The sequence below is a fragment of the Leucopleurus acutus genome (assembly GCF_964270905.1).
Source record: "Leucopleurus acutus genome assembly, chromosome: 6".
Lineage (NCBI taxonomy): Eukaryota > Metazoa > Chordata > Mammalia > Artiodactyla > Delphinidae > Leucopleurus > Leucopleurus acutus.
This window is the reverse complement of record NC_139149.1, coordinates 112,792,362-112,812,987: the sequence shown is the minus strand read 5'-3', so window position 1 is coordinate 112,812,987 and position 20,626 is coordinate 112,792,362.

Here is a 20,626-nt window from a genome sequence, read left to right as displayed (position 1 = left end):
ATAGTTATCTTAAAACAACAGTCATGATCACAGTTAGTGATTCACTTGAGGCACTCAGTGAAATCAGGAGAAAGTGACAATTGTGACTGTGGCTACCAATTTATGCAGTTACCCCCCAAATATTCTTTGCAAGCCCGCTAGTTCCACGTGCTGTTGTCGGTATTAAAGACACCCAGAACACAGTGTTGCATTATGTCATGGTCACGGTATTGCTATGATTGTTGCTATGTTATGATTGCAGTTGTTATAATTATATTAATCATTGCTCTGATTATTATATGCCTAAAGTGTCAAAGCACACTGCAAGAGTCCAGGTCAGAAGAGAGTTCACCAAAGCATGTGAACAAAATCAATGTCCAAAAGAGTTTTCCTATAAACCCATAACCCTGAATTAAAAGACATGGTATAAAAGGATCCCATTTACTATAATGACAAAAAATATCCCATAAAATACCTCCAAATAATCTTGAAGACAAGTGAAAGTTGCACTGAGAGCTATAAAATAATCTTCTGGAAAGGGGGGAAGAATAGAGAGTCCATATTTCTGAACAGTAATGCAGAATATTGTAAAAATGACATCTTCCTCAAGTTAATTTTTAACAGTAGAATACCAACTAATAGATGTAGGAGGCATAGCTGGGTTAAAAAATTACTATTTTGCAACCACCATACTAGTAATAATTTCAGACAAGAATTTGGGTGAATGTTTATTGGGGACATGATAGCCACATGGTACCTCCCCATCAATTACAAATTAATTACATAGGAGGAAAAGGTACCTTTCTAGTGGAAAAATCAGGTAGACGTTATCTTATTTGGGTGATCAAAGTGATGTCATAAGCCTCCAGAAGTGAGGCATTGAGAAGGACAGAGCATCAATTCTGAAATATTCTGAGAAAAATAAATACCTTGAACTTAATCCTAAAGAAGGAACCAGAAATATCTATATTTAGAACACATTCTACAAAATCATTAGTCTGTAGTCTTCAAAAATGAAAAACGAAAACTAAGAACCTATTCAGATTAAAGGAGACTAAAGACACATGAGAACTAAATGCAATGTGTGATATTATATTAGGGGAAAATGCTACTACAGAGACATTACTTGGACAATTGGTGAAATTTTAATGTGGATTATATGTTATATAACAGCAATATAAAAATGTTAAATTCCTTGAATTTGATAATATTGTGGTTTTGAAAGAAAATGCTCTTGTGCCTAAGACATCCCTACTTAAGTATTTAGAGATGAAGAGTTATAATGTCTATAACTTACTCTCAAATGATTCACAAAAAGAGATTATATATCGTTGGAATAAATATGGCAAATTGTTAACAATCGAATTAAGATGAGCAGATATATGGGTATCTATTAGATACATCTTGCAACTTTTCTATAGATTGAAAAGCTTTTTATTAAAATGTTAAAAAAATTTTAAACAAAATAAATTCTTAAAAATCCAAAGAAAGAAAACTCAATAGAAAAATGGACAAAACTTATTGGATAAATGGCTGATAAATACTTGAAAGAAGAGTCCATGTCATTAGTCACTGGGGACAGAATTAATGGTAGAATAAACAGTGGCTTGTTGTGGAATATTATACAGCAATGAAAATGAATGAACAATTGCTAATTATAACAATATGAATGAAATTCCCAAACCTAACAGTGAGTGAAAAAAAAAACAGACAAAAGCATATATAGTTTATGATTTCATTTATATAAACTTCAAAGACAGCCAAAACTCATTTATGGAGTCAGAAATCTGAGGGCATGTGATTCAGCAATCCCACTTCTGGGTACACATTCTAAGGGAATAAAATCTGTATCTCGAAGAGATACCTGCATTCCCATGTTCATTGTATTATTATTCACAATAGCCAAGACATGGAAACAACCTAAGTGTCCACTGATGGATAAATGGATAGATATACACACACAGTGGAATATTATTCAACCTTAAAAAGAAAGAAGTCCTGTTATTTAATAACACAAACAAACCCAGAGAACGTTATGCTAAGTGAAATAAGCCAGGCACAGAAAGACAAATACTGAATGAACTCAATTACATGTGGAATCTTAAAAAGTCTGACTCATAGAAGCAGAGACTAGAATGGTGGTTGCCAGGGGCTGGGGGAGGGGTGGGAGGGGAAAATGGGGAGATATTGGTCAAAGGGTATTAGGTTTCAGTTATGCAGGATAAATAAGTTCTGGAGATCTAAGGTACAGCGTGGTGACTAATGTTAATAATACTGCATTGTATATTTGAAATCTAAGAGAATAGATCTTAAATGTTCTCACACACAAAAAAAGAGAGATAACTATATGAGGTGACAGACAGGTTAATTAGCTTGATTGTGGTCATTATTTCACAATGTATACATATATCAAAACATCACATTGTACACCACAAATATGTACAATTTGTATTTGTTGATTACAACTTAACAAAGCTGATAAAAAAGAAATTAGGGACAGAGGAAGCTTCTAGGTTGCTGAGAATGTTCTGATTCCTGCCCTGGGTACTGGATATACCAATGGGTTCCCAGTGCTAAAATCCATCAGGCTATATACACTTATTATTTGTGGGTTTTTCCTATAAGAAGCATAATCATTTTTTTAAAAAAAAGAAGTACAAATACAATTGTCCTGCACTGGAAGAAAAAACGCTTATGAGAAAACTTTCCTTTCAAACTGCAAAGAAGTCAAGCAGAAGTAGCTTCCCAGCTTATCTCACTCTCACTCATTTCCTGAAGCACCAGCTGGATAATCCCTCTTATTAGCTCTGGAATAGTGAAAAGGTGAGTCACACTGATTAATGCAGCATAGTTTTGAGAGGAGCTTTGAGTAAGTCCCACATGAATAGGAACCTGGAATTAATCACTGACTATTGAAGCAGTACAAGTGTTTGAATTAGTAGCCAACAAAATAAAACCTATTAAAACATGTTTCTGAGCAGAACATTTATACTTCAGATGCGTGTTCCAGACAAAACAAGTGTGTCATCCTGCTGCATCGGGCAGGCGTTCCCTGAGCATGTGTGCGAGGATGCCAAGGCCACTGCAGCTCTACAGACGGCGCCAGGTTGCCACACATACGAATCTAGGAATTTCAATCTTGAGATTTGTAGTTACATGGATTACTTAAAAAAAAAATTCTATCAGTATCCTGTAGTTTGATTTTTACCCTAAGTATTGGTAGCAAACGACAGCAGAAAGTAACTATTCATTTGTCACAAAAACATGGAGACACATTAACCTGAAAAAAAGACAAAGTGGAATTTAAGAACACGACCTCCAAAAACAAGACCTCCACCCAGTCTTACCATTGTGCTCTGCAGTTGGAGGATATGAAGGCTCAGAAATGTGGTCCAAGTAGGGTACCCCAAAGTCTTACTGAACAGCAGCAGATGAGTGGGTTCCCATAGTTCGGGGTCCACTCCATGTCCAAAATCTTTGTTGGTCAGTGTGCCCAGAGCAACTCATTCTAATCCCAGATAAATTCAGCAAAACCTGGAGGATGCTCAAGAATGCCAACCTACAAATTTACAATGAGAACATGACGTGAATCTCATAAAGTTGAGAGCATTTACGGTCATCCTATCTAAACGTCTAGATGAGAAAGCAAAACGTAAACAGAAAGTTACTTTGTGGGCATGAAACCCAAACAAAAGGAACTCACTGGATATTCTTAATGACTAAAATAAAACCCGGTAACAGGCAGGAGAACAGAATTCGGACACATGTGATGTGAGCCAGGCTCTACCTTACAACCACAGCACACAACAGTAGGCATCTGTTTAGCTCCTGAGTCTGTAGGTCAGCTGGGAGTCAGCCGGTCCGGGCTCAGCTGAATAGATTTCGGGGTGGCTCTGTCCCACGTGTGTTTCATCCTCCTCCTAGGAGCAGAAGGCCAGCTCAGTCATACGTCTCCTTGGGGGATGGCAGAAGCACAGGTGCACATTCCACTCCTGCTGCATGCAGTCCACTAACATCCCACTGGCCAAAGCAAATCCAATATGGAGGTTCCTCAAAAAATTAAAAATACAATGGCCAGATGACCCAGCAATTCCACTGCTGGGTGTATACCCAAAGGAAATGAAGTCAGGGTCTCCAAGAGGTATCTGCATCCCTCGTCCATTGCAGCATTATTCATAAAAGCCAAGATCTGAAAATAACCTAAGTACTCATGGACAGATGAATGGATAAAGAAGATGATGTGTATATATACAATGGAATATTATTGAGCCATGGGAAAGAAAGAAGTCCTGCCACTTGTGCCAATAAGGACGGGCCTTGAGGGCATTATGCTAAGTGAAATAAGTCAGAGAAAGACAAATGCTGTATGTTATCACTTACATGTGGAATCTAAAAAAGCTGAACTCATAGAAACAGAGAGTAGAATAGTGGTTACCAGGGGCAGAAGCGTGGGGGAAAAGGAGAGATGCCAGTCACAAGGTATATAAGTCCAGTTATAAGATGAACACGTTCTGAGGACGTAATGTATATTATGGTGACTATAGTTAACAATACTGTATTATATACTTGAAAGTTGCTTAGAGAGATCTTAAATGTTCTCACCACACACACGAAAAATGGTAATTAAGTGATGGAGGTGTTAACGAACCCTCTCATGGTAACAATTTCACAATATACACACATATCAAATCATCACATTGTAAATCTTAAACTTACACAATGTTATATGTCAAATATACCTCAATAAACCTGGACAGTAAAACAGTGTATAGATGTTATGAAAAATGAAGAATATTTCATAATGTCGATTATAAGGTCGGCAAAACTAGGAGTGATTTTTTATAATTCTGGTGCTTTACTTTCTATAGTAAAAGTGTAATTTTTAAAATCAAAACCATTATTGAAATATCAAAACAAAAAAATAGGCGGGGGAGAAAAAGACCTCTCTGTCCTCGACCATCTAATATAATCCTGGCTTCCCTTTCAAGGGTCCAACATGGTCATTCATCAACCCCTAAAGCTAATTATTGACAGAGGAATGTGCCTTGCTGATTCCTGAACCAATCACTGTGGCAGGGAGGATGAGACTATATCGATCGTCTTAACCAGCTGGATATAGAAATGGCATCACCTAAACCAGACGGCTACCCCCAGTGGTTGGCTGAAGGCTTGAGAGGTCACCGTGACTAGTCCTCTCTAATTCTCCTTCAACATGCTACGTACTGGGTTGTATACTGTCCCTCCAAAATCCGTATCTATCCAGAACCTGTGAATGTGACCTTATTTGCAAATAGCGTCTTGGCAGATATAATCAAGTTAAGGTAAGGTTATACTGGATTAAATGGGTCCTAATCCAGTGACTGAGGTCCTCCTAAGAAGGAAATTTGCAGACAGACTCACAGGGAGAACACCATGTGACCACTGGATGCAGAGATTAGGATGATGTAGCCACAAGCCAAGGAATGTCGAGGAATGCTGGCAGCCACTAGAAGCTGAAAGAGAGGCTTGGAATGGATGGTCCCACAGAGCCTCCAGATCTGTGAGAGAAGACATTTACCTGATGCTGTAAACCACCCAGTTTATAGTACTTTGTTAGGGCAGCCAAAGGAAACTAACACTTGAGGCAATGTGAAGACCAGCTCTGCGCCCTTTGGTTTTCCAACATACAGAGGCCCTTACTCCTGACTTCCAACCAGTATGCTGATTTCTCCTATTTACATATTCTGGTGGTCCTTTTAGAGTTGGAAAGGGTAGAGCTAGAAGCAGACTTTGATCCTCTGTTCTTTATTTCTGTGAGTCTTTTTGCTCTGGAAAAATGCATTAAATAGAAAGAAAATGAGGATGGAAAACTTTTACTGAAATGCTCAGGGGATGGATTCCTTTCCACTTGGAGTTGTGATGTGTCTCTGCACGTGTGTCTCTGTATGTGTGGTTCTGTGAATACGTGGGAAAGGGAGAGGTTGGGGTCATAAGGTAGGGAGTGAGGGAAATATACTGAGAAAGAGAGAAAAGGAACAGGAAGACATTTTATCTGAAGCAATTCATTTATCGGTAGTAAAAATAACCATGGACTGCTGTTCCAATCTGCACAGTCTGCCTTGTAATCCTCTGCTGTATCATTTAGAATATAGACTTAGACATCCTTTTCTCACATGAGTCTAATTTATGTCAAGAACAACTATATAAAGAAACTCTTGCACCATTTTTCTTTTAGCTAGTGTCAGGGAAAGTCATTCTTTCCTTCGAAGTTTTTGACAAGTACGGTGTTTTAGTTTTAAGCTAATACTAAGTTGGTCAACTGACCAAAGGAGTTCGTAGTGGCAGGATGTCAATTTCAGACATGTGTTTCTCACAAAGAGATAGAGATCTTTTTCAATGGATTTTCACTGGACTACAAATACAAGTTTCAACATGGTTCCAGGTAGATTTATATATAATTTCACTTTACAGCAAAGCAAGGAATGTCAGAACTTCCTGTTGGTCATATGAGGGAAAGACTTACAATAAAAGGTTGATCCGACTTAAAGAATATATTAATTAAGCAAGGGTTTCTGTTTTACATTAATTGCAGACTCTATTTCATGGAATGATTTGCCTTTCCAGAGAAGGGGAGAAAAATAGATCTACTGTTATATATAGAAAATTCATAATCAGCTGGGCAGAGGAATTCTAACCAGCTCTTTAAATATGCTCTAATGATAAAGGCATGGGCAGGTTATGTTAAAGAAAAATTATTTGTGACATTTGTTAAAGAACAGTAAGGCAGACTACTCAGGAGACGAGGAGCAGAGGGTGGGGTCTGTGGATGGAAAATTACTAAGAGAAAGCACCAGAAGTAAGGGGGATTCTGGTCAAACGGACTTGACAAGACTTCTGCTGAAGGCAAGCCAGGGTGATAAGATACGAGAATTGGCGGGGGCGGGATTTGTTTTTGACATATTTAAAGTGTGCAATTTAATAACTGTTGATGCGAATACATCTGTGAAACCATGCCCGTATTCAAGATAGTGAACACATCCGTCACTCCCAAAACTCCATCCTCATTTCACAGTCCTCCGCTACAGCCCTTCCCCATCCCCAGGCAACCACTGATATGCTTCCAGTTACTACTGATTAGTTTGCATTTTCTAAAATATTGCCTCTGCCATTTCAGTAAACAAAGGATGTTGCAGCCGTCAAGCCATCACATTACAGTTGCCGGGATGGTGAGCCCTGAGGGAACTCAGGATGGAGACAAATGCAGGCTGCCCACTGCCAAGCCCACGTAGCAGTTGGCTGCTGTAGCCGCCTTCATGGTGCACCTGAGGAAACTCAGGATGAGAAAACACAGGATGCTGGCCCCAGATAGCTGAGGTGCATATCAAAGGAATGATTTCAGTGAGCCCAGCCTCTTGCATCTTCCCTTACATAGAAAATCACTAAATTCCCTAACTTGAGATGTCTGGTTTTCTTTTATTAACAGTCATCCTTTGATGTTCCGACTACCTGGTCTTTTGTTGCAAAAACTTCGATATATCCTGGCTTCTGGGGGGAGGGCTTTGATCAGATATCCAGGGTGGTCAGATACCAAATAAAGAAAAAAATCCACTTTCCTTTATTCTCTTCACAGCATTTCTGTCACCACATGTGTGGGGTTCCCCACACCATCCAGTTCTCCTGCTCTCCAGATACCAACTGGGTGTCCTGCGATTCAATTCTGTTGCAAACTACTGGAGTTAGTGCAGACTCCACAAGTCAAGGGCTCCATCCCATAAGACTGCTCACATATCAGGTGTCAGTCACAAGTCCTGTACTTCTGCCCAAATGGCTATAAATCAAGGGTTCCCATGACTCCCTCCTTGGGTTTGATAATTTGCTAGAATGGCTCACAAAACCCAGGAAATTGCTTTACTTACTATTACCCATTTATTAGAAAGGATACAACTTAAGAACAGCCAAAGCATGGTACAGAGCTTTCGTACTTTTGTACTGGCCCCCTCCCAGCACCTCCATGTGTTCACCAACCTGGAAGCTCTCCCCACCCCATCGTATGGGGTGTTTTATGGAGAGCTGGTTGATTCAAACATTGACCCTTGGTGATTAACTCCACCTCCAGCCCCTCTCTCCTCTGTGCGTTAGGGGTGAGGGTTGGGCTGAAAGTTCCAACCCTCTAATCACACAGTTGGTTTCCCTGGAAACCAGCCCCCACCCACTGGTCATTTCATTAACATCTGAAAAGACACCTATGACTTCAGAGATTCCAAGGGTTTTAGAAGCTATATGCCAGGAAACTGGGACAGAAGCCAAATGTATATTTCTTATTCTATAATAAGGGTGTGGGATTTTTGGTAAACGGACCCAGCAGGATTCTTGCTAAAACTGGACTAACCAGGCCAAGGACAGAGGCCAAGGGCAAGGCCTTGTTGAATACAGGACTCAGAAGAGCCCAGCTAAAGTTTAAGGACAGAATCTTTGTCAGTTATTAACTGACATTTGAAATACCGTTGAAAAATGATATTTCATACACTGGGAGACATTATACGTTCCATGAGAGAGGGGGCAGTGGAAAGCCGGCTCCTGGCATTGTCCCTGGCACACAAGTAGATGCTCAGTAAATATTTATTCAATGAATAAATTAATGCTACTTTTAAAAAAATGAGCATTATTTGCTGTGTTTAACAGTCAGCTTGGCCGGAAATTTTATGAACGTGGATTCAGTATCTCTACAATTGTTATCGTGAAAATTAATAACCTCACTAAAATGGCGTCAAGAGCCACAAGGGGCAGCTCTCACATACGGGCCCTCACATCAGTACAGACCCCAACAGGAAGAGGGTACCTTGCATTTCCGGGAGGAAGTGGAGTGGCTTTACTACCCTTGGCAGGATCCACCACTGCATCCCAGGTACAGAGCACAGTGATTGGTACGTGGCTGATGCCCCCAAATATTTAATATGTGAATTGATTAAAAGATCTGAGAAGATCAGGGCAGAGAAGGAAAAGAAAAGGAAACGGAACTTTCTCTACCAACAAGGTAATTTAGCAAAATTTTATTGCATGGGAGCTGCTGTTGGAGCCCAGTTAGGGCAGCCTGCTCCACTCCTAGAGCCCCATCCCCCACAATCTTCCCACCCCACCTCAGAAAACCACACTACAGGAAGTAGGGTGGACTCTGGGTGCTGCATTGCACCTTGGGAGATGCAGTCCCCCTGAGTAAAACACAGGACTCTGTCAGTCCTGCACAGAGGCTTGTTGCTTTTCCTACATTCTGTTGTTTCAGGACATCTGAGGCAGTGGTGTGCTCATAAATAATTAACAATTCGCTTTTTGGAGTGGGAGGAAAAAAAAAACCAAAACCTGATTTGTAGCATTTGCCTATTTCTGTGGTGTAAATACTACCACTGTAGCCAATTTCAAGCTACCAACATGAATTCACTGAACGTGGAGTTGGGAAGATTTACACACAGTTGGGGCTCATAAACCTGTACAGACCAATCTACAATCTCACTGGAGAGGCACAGGCACTCCAGGATCTCACAAACTCAGGATTCCAAGTGGCTTAGATATTTGCAGTGGGTATGACTCTCCTTCCCCACATATGGGTGTGTTCAGTAACTTTACTCAGTCTCTGACTTAACCCTCATTCTCCCCAGCTGATGGAAATATTAACTTTGGTCCTTCTTGTGTCTTTTATTCCCCTTCTCAGGGTCTTGTCAAGGGTGTTAATGCCAAGATGTAGCAGGTGGAGGGATGCCTCTGATCCTCGGTCAGAGGAAACATGCATGGACTCCACGTCTCCTGTTCGTCCTCTCAGCTCAGATGGAAACTTCTGCCAGTCTAAATGTCTACCTAAATAATAACTATGCCATTGTGTTCTGACACTTGATAATAACATCCAAGCTCTATGCAGTTTTGATGTGAGAACAGCTAAACAAAAAGATTTTTCTTCTCCCTTTACAAAGACCGTAGATTAGTGGAACAACATAATGGCCATTTTTAGTGCCAAAAACTAGAGCAGTGATTTTCTGCATCTTCAAAACTCATAATGATGGGCCTGAATCTCTGGGTATTTTTCGGATTAGAACAGTCAACAAACTACCAAGCAGCAGCTTTTCTGTGATGAGCACGCAATTCCTTTACAAACAGGGGAAAATAAACTTAAATGTCATGATGCACAATTCTGAACGCACCACATGATCTTAATAAATGTAAGACAAAAACTGAACTAAAAAAAAAAGATTTGAAGGAAACGCATCCAACTGTTAACTGGGCTTGTCTTTGATAATAAAAATTTTTGCAACTTTTTCTTCTTTTCTACTATTTTTATTTCCAACTAAAAAAAACTACCTCAGCATGATTTTGATAATGGGGAAAAGAAATGTATTTAACTTGCAAAAGCAAGAGAACAAGCAAAGAAGTAAACCGTGTTTCCACCACCACCAGTGAAAGCCAGAGAAGCCATGGGAGAATGGATGCTGCCTCGAACTCATGTCTAGGGGCCGGGGGGGAGTCTCCCCCCAAGGGTGGCAGCAAGAAGACCACTTAGAGAATCGTTTCTTGAGTTCTGCCAACATTGCCCTGACAGTCACTTCCTGCCACTTTAATCAGAACGTGGCAGCTGCTGCCTGTTCCATGGGTTCCAGGGTCCACGGGTGTAGGGAGGAGCTGGAGGGATCTGGCGGCTGATCTAAGAAAAAGATGTGACCACAAGGTGGCAATAGCACGCACAAGCTTTATCTTGTGAGGCTTTGATGGTGGGGAAAGTCCCTCAGGCAGGATTTTTGTGGGGTCCCTTCTTAGAAGGGGAGGAGGGCAATGGAACTCAGGGGGAGAGAACTTACACGTCTAGGTGAGACCAGAGAGGCTGTGCATCAGAGAACTCTGAAGGCCAGTGGGGACTTAGGGCATTAAAACTACAAGACCCTATCTTATTAATAGGTACCAGGTGTCAGGTTGGGTTTCCTAGGATGCACAAAGAGGTAGGTTTTCAATGGCTAAAATTTTGCTTATTTGGGGCTATTTTTTGAATAACTGGATATGTAAAACTTGAGTCTGGCAGCAGTGAGGTTTTGTGCTAATGTGTCTCAGCCTGCAGTGAAGAAATAAACCACCTAGGGGCTGGTACACAGAGGCTGTCTTTGGCTCATTTTACGTAACACTAGGGTATCATCAGGGCAAAGCAAAAGCCCTGCTGGCTGGGGGCTAATGGGAACTGGTGTAGGGAGACTGGCCAGCTTCTCTCAGGCAATCACATCTCTATTCCCCACCTCTGAGCCACCAGTGCTGATGTCAACCCAAGGGACTGCCTTATTCCAGGGCTGCTTCTCCCTGACCAGAGAAGCAGACTAAGGTCATGGTGGCAGGAGGAGTGATGCTCATGGCCTGTGATACGTGGGACTCTCCACTCTGAAGTCAGTCCCTGACTCTTCATAAATTACTCAGGTCCACACACACGTGGGCCTGGCCTTTGGCGTTTGCAACAGCGTGTTGTGTACAAGAGACACTTGAGAAAAAGGACACACAGAGCTTGAAAATGAAAGGATGGAAAAAGATAAGCCAGTTAGATACCAGGAGAAGGCAAAGATATAAATTTCAATCTCTGTTGAAATAGAATTTAAAGAAGATAGTGTCATAAGGAGCAAAGAAGGATGTTTTATATTTGTATGTTAGTAAAAGGCACTATAAAATAAAAAGGTCCATCTCTCACAAGCATATATGCATCAAACAACACAACCTCAAGATCTGAGATGCAACAATTGACAGAAAGGCAGAGAAGTCAGCAAACCAACAGTACTGGAGAGTTTAACATACCTTTCCCTGAAAATGATAGACATAGTAGGCAAAATTTTAAAATTAAAAATAAAAAACACAGATACCAAAGACCTTCACAGTACCATTAATAAGCTCGAACTATTAGATATATGTACAATGCAATACCAAATAAACAAAGAATGCATGTTCTTTTCAACCAAACCTGAAACACTTACAAAAATATGCATGTATTTATCATAAAAGAAGTTTTAAGAAATTAATGTTTACCTACTGTGTTCTCCAACCACCATGCAACACAATCATAAATTAACAATAAAAGGCTAGTTGTAAAATACCATATCTTTGTAAGGTTAAGGAGAAAATTATAGAGTAAATTAAAACATATTTAAAACTGAATGAGGGTGAAAACACTTCATGTCAAAAATATGAGACATACCTAAAATAGTGTCTAAAGAGACATTCATCACTTTAAATACCATTATCACGAAATACGCAAGTTAAAAGTAAATTGATGAAGTGTTCAACTTAAGAAGTTGAAAAAAGACCAACAGGGCAAACTAAAAAATTAATAAAAGGGAATAATACAGGTAGTTGCAGACATCAGTCAAACGGAGAATAAAACAACAGAGAAGATTCACAGAACCAAGAGCTGATTCTTTGAAAAGATTATTAAAATAATCTCCAGCAAGGCTGATCAAGAAAAAAAGAAAGGAGAGAAAAGATGCAAATAATCAAAATGAAGAATGAAAAATAGGGCTTCCCTGGTGGCACAGTGGTTGAGAGTCCGCCTGCCAATGCAGGGGACACGGGTTCGTGCCCCGGTCCGGGAAGATCCCACGTGCCACGGAGCGGCTGGGCCTGTGAGCCGTGGCCGCTGAGCCTGCGCGTCCGGAGCCTGTGCTCCGCAACGGGAGAGGCCACAACAGTGAGAGGCCTGCGTACCGCAAAAAAAACAAAAACAAACAAAAAGAATGAAAATAATTAACTACAGTCTAACAGGTTTAAAAATAATAAAAAGCATACTGTAAGCATATACACATTTTAAAATGTGGAAATCTGGTGGATGTGTTCCCAGAAAAAAAAAAAAGGAAAATGTCAAATTGGAGCAAGAAGAAATAGAACATGAATACACTGGTAATATTAAGGATGCTGAAACTGCCCTTAAAGACCTTACCTCTCCCTTTAACCCAGCTCCAGATGGTTCCACTGATGAGTTCTACCCAACTTTCAAGAAACAGTTAATTTCTTTATTACACAAATTGTTCCAGAAAGCAAAAGAAGAAATAAGCTACCACTCATTTTATGTCATCTGCACTCTTGATTCTAAAATTAGATAAGGGTGACACCAGAAGAGAAGCCATAGGCCATTTCACTTACAAATACAGGATCAAAACCCCCAACTAAAATGCTCGCTACCCAAAACCAACAGTGCATTAAAACTAACTCATCATACTGAATTGGCTCTGGATAAAACGTTGTTTCATATCAGAAAATGAATCAGTGTTAAAGGTTTTTAAATGGCAGAACTTTTTTTTTTAAGGACACATTTTTCATTTTCACCAAGAACTTTATTTTTTAATTATTTAATTAATTAATTTAAAATTTTTGGCTGCGCTGGGTCTTCCTTGCTGCACGTGGGCTTTCTCTAGTTGCAGCGAGCCGGGGCTACTCTTCATTGCAGTGCGTGGGCTCCTCACTGTGGTGGCTTCTCTTGTTGCAGAGCACGGGTTCTAGGTGCGTGGGCTTCAGTAGTTGTGGCACGCGGGCTCAGTAGTTGTGGCTCATGGGTTCTAGAGCGCAGGCTCAGTAGCCGTGGCTCACAGGCTTGCTCCGTGGCATGTGGGATCTTCCTAGACCAGGGATCAAACCCGTGTCCCCTGCACTGGCAGGCAGATTCGCAACCACTGCACCACCAGGGAAGTCCAATGGCAGAACTCTTATTTAATGGAATATTCTTGATCTTCTCATTTAAGAAGGTAAATTGATTTGAGAGTATTATTTACACCACTACAGTAATTGATTAATGGAGTGCTGTCCCACAGATTTATATATTTACATATGTCCTTAAAGAAATAATTCTAGAAATTGAGTATATATAGGATCTTTGTACTATAACTTAAAAATCTTAATTTTCTCTTTATTTTTCTGTATTTTATTTTTGAAGATAGCCAGTATAAATAAAAGTGTGATTAAAAAAAAGAATCGGTGTAATTTGCCACATTCATAGACTTAGGAGGAAATAGCACAATTATCTCCAAACATGTTGAAAAAGTATTTGATCAGATTTGATGGCTGGCAAACGTGGCAGAGAAAGGCATGTCCTTACTGAATAAAGGTTATATACCCCAAATTTATGGCAAATATGCTCAGTGGAAACTTTGGCTGCATTCTCTTTATGTTTGTGTACGACACAAAAATGTCTGTTATCAATGCAAATGCTTGCCATAAAACTGGAAGTCCTGGCTCAAATTGAAGAAAGAGGAATAAGAGATTAGCAGGTGAAATACAAAGCTATCATTCTTTGAGGATGATGTCATCTTCCACCTAGAAAATGAAAAAACAGATTAACAATTAGAATTAATAAGATAATTCTATAGATTTGCCATATTAGAGATAAGTTCCAAAAAATCAATGTAACTTATCAACATCAGCAATAACCAGCTAGAACATAATATAAGAAATAAGAAAACAGTTACAAAAGCACCAAAACATTTATAAGTATTTAGGGATTAACCAAGAACACCCTAGACATCTCTAAGCACCAAAATTTAATAAAGGACATAGAAAATAATCTAGATAAATGGAGAGAAATTCCATATTCTTATATAGGATAATTGAATGTTATAAAGATATCATTTCTCACCAAATTAATCTATCGATTCAAAGCAATAACCAACCAAAATTGCAGGGGGATTTTTCCCCACATATAAAACTTTACTGAAAATATGGACTTGGGAGAAAAAAGAAGTATGTGAATAGCCAAGCCACCTCCAAAGGTTTCTGACTCAAAAACAAATCCTACAGGCTAGTTTTTCTTTGAAGCTTTCCAGTTCACCATTGTCACCTTTAGAAACAGAATATAAAGGGAGGATCTTGCCCTATCACCTGTGAATACATACTACAAAGCCAAAATATAATTTTTTAAAAACCAGCCTGGCATTTGTTCAAGAGCAGACAAATAGGATAATGGAAAACACCAGAGCTGAGAGGGGCCAGGAGACACCTTCCTGGTAGCTTCCTCACGGGAGAGGAACATTCAAAAGGCCCCAGGATTCATCCCCTCTCCCTCCCCAGCCCTGCTACCCTCCCCTCCCCCTCTTTCTTTGAGCCTGGCCATTTGCCTTTTCTCTGACTCATCCCCTTTCTTAGAATGCTTGGATCTAGAGATAAAGTGGTCTCATAGTTCACTTAGAATCCCATGATTGTTTAAAGGACCAAATTGTTTAAAGGTCAGTCAAAAGAGGAAAAAATAGGAAGGAACTCTGGCCTTGATCCACAATCTTTCCACCACTTTTTTTTTTTAACATCTTTATTGGGGTATAATTGCTTTACAATGGTGTGTTAGTTTCTGCTTTATAACAAAGTGAATCAGTTATACATATACATATGTTCCCATATCTCTTCGCTCTTGCGTCTCCCTCCCTCCCACCCTCCCTATCCCACCCCTTCAGGCGGTGGTCACAAAGCACCGAGCTGACCTCCCTGTGCTATGCGGCTGCTTCCCACTAGCTATCTACCTTACGTTTGGTAGTGTATACATGTCCATTTCCACCACTTTTATTTGCCATTCGTTTGGCTTTTCTGCGGATGCGTTCTCAGTCATCGTCATTACACTGGGGGCATTTGTGGAAAGAGAAAGGAAACTTTAATTAGCATATCGCGTTTCACGCTGATCAACTGTTGTTGGAAGGAGATGCCATAACTCATTGGCATCCCTACCTCACTCCTCCTAGGAACGCTTGAACTCAGGCTGTGGTGCTATATTAGTTTTCCAGGGCAGTGAAACGACGTGCCACAAGCTGGGTGGCTTAAAACAACGGATATTTATTCTTTTCATGTTCTGGAGGCTGAAAGTCTGAAATCAAGGTCTCAGCAGAAGAGGTCTCTTGCTGAAGGCTCTAGGAGAGAATCCGTTTCAGGGCTCTCTCCCAGGTTTTTGCGTTGCAAACAATCCTTGGCATTGTCAGCCTGTAGCTGCATCGCTCCAATTTCTACCCCTTTTGTCACGCTGCATTCTCCCTTTGTGTCTGTGTCTCTTCTCCTCTTCTTATAAGTACACCAGTCTTATTGGATTAAAGGCCATCCCTACACCAGTATGATTTCACCTGAACTAATTACATCTGCAACAACCCTATTTCCAAAGAAGGTCACATTCTGAGGTTCTGAGAAGCACACGAATTTGAATGGGGGCACAGTTTAGCCTAGTACAGGTATACTTGCGTACTTGGTTGGCTTAATTTTATATAAGACTGACTTTGGCATTATCTGAATTATTAGGAATGCATCTAGTTTGTAATCCATCAATTGCTTTCCCCATAAAACCATGGTTAATGACACCAAATCATCAGACGCTTGTGCACGTGGTCATTCTGTAAACCTTTGTTATTAAGCACGTACCACATGCCAGGGATTGTGCTAAGGGGGAGGTTGAGAAGTTCACACTGCATGAGCGGAACAAACACATAAACAAAAAAAATCGCAATGAATTAAAATAAATGCTAATATAACGGGCACAGGGAAGGGAGTCTGGCCAGATGAGAAAAGGCTGAACTGAGATAAAGCTTAGCGAGGATGAGGTGGAACTTACAGCAAGTAAGGAGCTTGGGGCAGCCAGACCAGCACATGCAAAGGCACAGAGACATAAAAGAACGTTCCAATCTGAGGAGCTACACACACATTTCAGGTTGACGAGAGAGGCGGAAGTGTCTGGAACAGCAAGAGATGAGTCTGGAAAGATCATCAAAGACAGGAGAACAGATAAGGGTAGAGCTTCATTTTGTAGGTGATGGAGAGGGCTTTATGCAAAGGATTAAAACAAAAACACGTAAATTTTTAAAAATGCACTTGGGGAGTATAGCAGTGGGGAGGATAGATCGAAAGGAAGGGGATGAGGTTGGGAGAGCTCAAATGTAACCATGTCTTTAGGTTATTCCGGAAGACAGAGGGTGTTGACATGGCCTCAGGTCATAGCATTGGGAGAGGAGAAGAGGGATGGATTAAAGAGATTCAGGAGGTGACACTGGTGGGGTTGTAGGGAGGAGATGGGGAGAGCAGAGATTCTGATATGACTCCCTGGTTTCTAGTGAACACTGGTCATGCAAGCGCCACCAACGAAGGCAGACACCTTAGGCAGAAGAGGCTTTACAGAGGGTGGCCTGGGCAGTGGCTTCCAGTTTTAATCTGGGTGCATCTTCCTTGGTGAGCAAGGTGAATCGGCGATGCTCAGGTGGACGGTTGGCTGCAATAGTTGGGATACAGAGGAGACACAGGAGGTTAAAATACACATTTGAGAGCCACTGTGGTTTGGACATAGTCATGGGTGTGCACAGTGTGCAGAATTACAGAAGGAACATGGTGGAAGCTCGGAGAACTGAACATGTGCAGCCCATAAGGGACGGAGCAGGTGAGACCTAGGAAACTGCTCAGGATGAGGTGAGAAGATAGGCAACAGGGACCTGGCAGAAGGTGATTCTTGGATTCAAAACTGTGGGGAGTGAAGGACACGGAACATTTGGGGCTCTGAGACGTCAGCCCCCGCCACACACATACACACACACACACACAGTGCTTCTATAACAATGATCTCACATCAGAGAATTTAGCTTTCTAAATTTATAAAGTTAGTTTTTTGGGTTTTTCTTTTTGCGGTATGCGGGCCTCTCACTGTTGTGGCCCCTCCCGTTGCGGAGCACAGGCTCCGGACGCGCAGGCTCAGCGGCCATGGCTCACGGGCCCAGCCGCTCCGCGGCATGTGGGATCCTCCCGGACCGGGGCACGAACCCGTGTCCCCTGCATCGGCAGGTGGACTCTCAACCACTGCGCCACCAGGGAAGCCCTATAAAGTTAGTATTTTGATGCTGAGTGTTAATATATCTATTTAAATGTCGAGAACAGTTCAAAGCATTTCTGCTGAAAGAAATTAAATACTGAAGGAAATTTGCTGCAGGCAATGTAGTCCATAAATAAAGCAAAGGGGACATTAATGTAGACTTCTTTTGTAGTTCTCTGAACCAGCTCCTCACTACTCTGCCATAAAGGTGTTTCCTAGGATGAATTTGATCAGTGGTGGAGAAAGGGCCCTGGTGAGGCCATATTAACAATCACAAGAATGACATTCAAACATATGCATGCATGAGTGCGCACGCGCGCGCGCGCACACACACACACACACACACACACACACACACACACACACAGCTTTTAAAAGTTAATAAGTAGTTCATTCTTGCTTTTCTTTCTTTTCCCTCCCTCCCTCCCTTCCCTATTTCCTTCCTTCCTTCTTTCCTTTAGAACAGCACCTACAGGCTATTTCCTGGTTTTGCACACCTGGGACACCAGGAAATGACTATGATCATGAGGAAGTAGGGTCCACCCAATCCAGCTATCTATAGATAACAACTCCTATGGATGTTTTTAAAACCTCTATATATCTTTATGAAGATAAGAAATGACCCTTTAAATGGAACCCATGCTGATAAGACAAGCTCCTAGAATTTTTTTTTTAAGATAGGTTTTTTCTTTTCTTAAGTATAGTTGATTTACATATCACCCGTGTGCAGAGACAGGGATGCATCCATCAGGAATCTATGGCCTGGGCTTCCCTGGTAGCACAGTGGTTAAGAATCCGCCTGCCAATGTAGGGAACATGGGTTCGAGCCCTGGCCCGGGAAGATCCCACATGCCGCGGAGCAACTAAACCCGTGCACCACAACCCGTGAGCCTGTGCTCTAGAGCCCGCGAGCCACAACTACTGAGCCCACATGCCGCAACTACTGAAGCCCGTGTGCCTAAAGCCCGTGCTCCGCAACAAGAGAAGGCACTGCAATGAGAAGCCCGTGCACCTCAACGAAGAGTAGCCCCCGCTCGCCGCAACTAGAGGAAGCCCACGCGCAGCAACGAAGACCCAACGCGGCCCAAAATAAATAAGTTTATAAAAAAAAATTTTAAAAAAAAGAATCTATGGCCCAAGTGGTGTTCATCTTCAGCTCTGCCGTCCTGACGGGGAGGGAGTATTACTGCGCCAGGGTTAAAAGCACAGTTCAGTTGAGCTGCCTTCCTCTCCTCCAGGCTCTAGAATTCTCTCCTGTGTGGTCCAGCGTGCTCTGGCCCACCCTGTTAGTGCACGGATGTCTGGCTTCTTTCTGCTAAGCCTTGGCATCCTCTTCCACGTCTGTCCAAACCTCAAGCTTTGAGTTCTGAGTCTTTATTAGCTGGTATATAAGAAAGACTCATGAATCCTAGGTCATTTCAGTGAACTTAACCACATGGCGCATCATCTTTCTGCGTCTAACTGGAGGCCCTATCTCTGTAACCTCTCACAGCTCTCACCTCCCTGTGAGGGATGAGGGTCCTTTCCTGGGAAGGGGTACTTCAGCTCCTGCCAGGCATTCACCGAAGATGACAACAGCCACGACACTCCCTGCTTAATACCACTAAATATCTGCTCAGCCAGCCTGGTCCTCCAAAGCCAATGGGCATCGTGGCTTAATTACGGCTTAATCAAGGCTGCACAGTTACCTCAGGAAACTCAGTGTTTCTAGTGGGTGTGGCTTAAAGATGACAGGTAGCTTCATCTTTAGACAGTCTATGAATTATACAGATTTTATTCAACAGGTTTCCAAAGTCGGTTTTTATGTATTCCTCTTATACACCTTTGCTGCAGAATCTTTACTTCCTGCTTCTGCCTGCCTCCATGGACCACTGCTAGCTGATTTCTTCCACATGAAGCAGGTTCTGTGATGCAGGTCTGGACTCAGCTTCCACATGGGGGTGAGTGAGTTGCTACTCTTTTAAGGATGGCGTTTCTTAGCAACAATGGATTGTTTGCCCTGTTGCCTGTCAATCGATTCTCTGCCTGCTGCTCTCAGCTCAGTTTTTTCAATCTAATCTTTGGCAAGAAGTATTGCTGATAGGCTGAAACTAACATGTTCTTTCCATCCCTGCCTCCCCCGCAAGAAAAACCAACTAACCAAAGTAACATGTTGTAAGACTATTCTAGTGGCAGTACTGATTCATGGAATTCATCAATATTATTTAATATTTTATACTGACTCCAAATGTGCTTGTTGTTTAGTGCCTGGAACAATTACAGCCAAGAAAACTTAATATAATATAATATAAAATAATATAATGTAATGTAATGTAATATAATACGTATATTTTACTTTTCATTTCTTTCCTTTACATTTTATTTTACTTTGCATTTCTACTGGTACAAGTAGAAAATTATATTTTTCTTGTGCTCATTGGCTGTTCACATTTCTCATCCTATGATTTGTTCAGTTCAGGACATCTGTGACCTTTGTCAGTAGAGATAAATTATTTTCTGGACCACCGTTAACCAGACAGGTAAGAAATTGTAATGTTTTACAATAAAAATATACTCATGCTTTTCTTTAGGTAATTAAAAATTATATTTAAATGCCCAATGTCACTAAGAAATCAAAAAATTCAAATTAAAAAGATAGCAGGATTTTTTTTTTTTTTTTTGGTCCATCAGGGTGGCAAAATTGTAGAGATTTGTAATCTCCAGGGCTGGTAAGCAGTTGAAAAATGAGCATTCAGGTAGGCTCTAAAGTGATATAACTGGTGCAACCTTTTAAGAGAAAATCTGGCACTATCTATCCAAATTCAAGTGTGCTTGCAATGCAACCATGATGTTTCTATTCTAGAAATC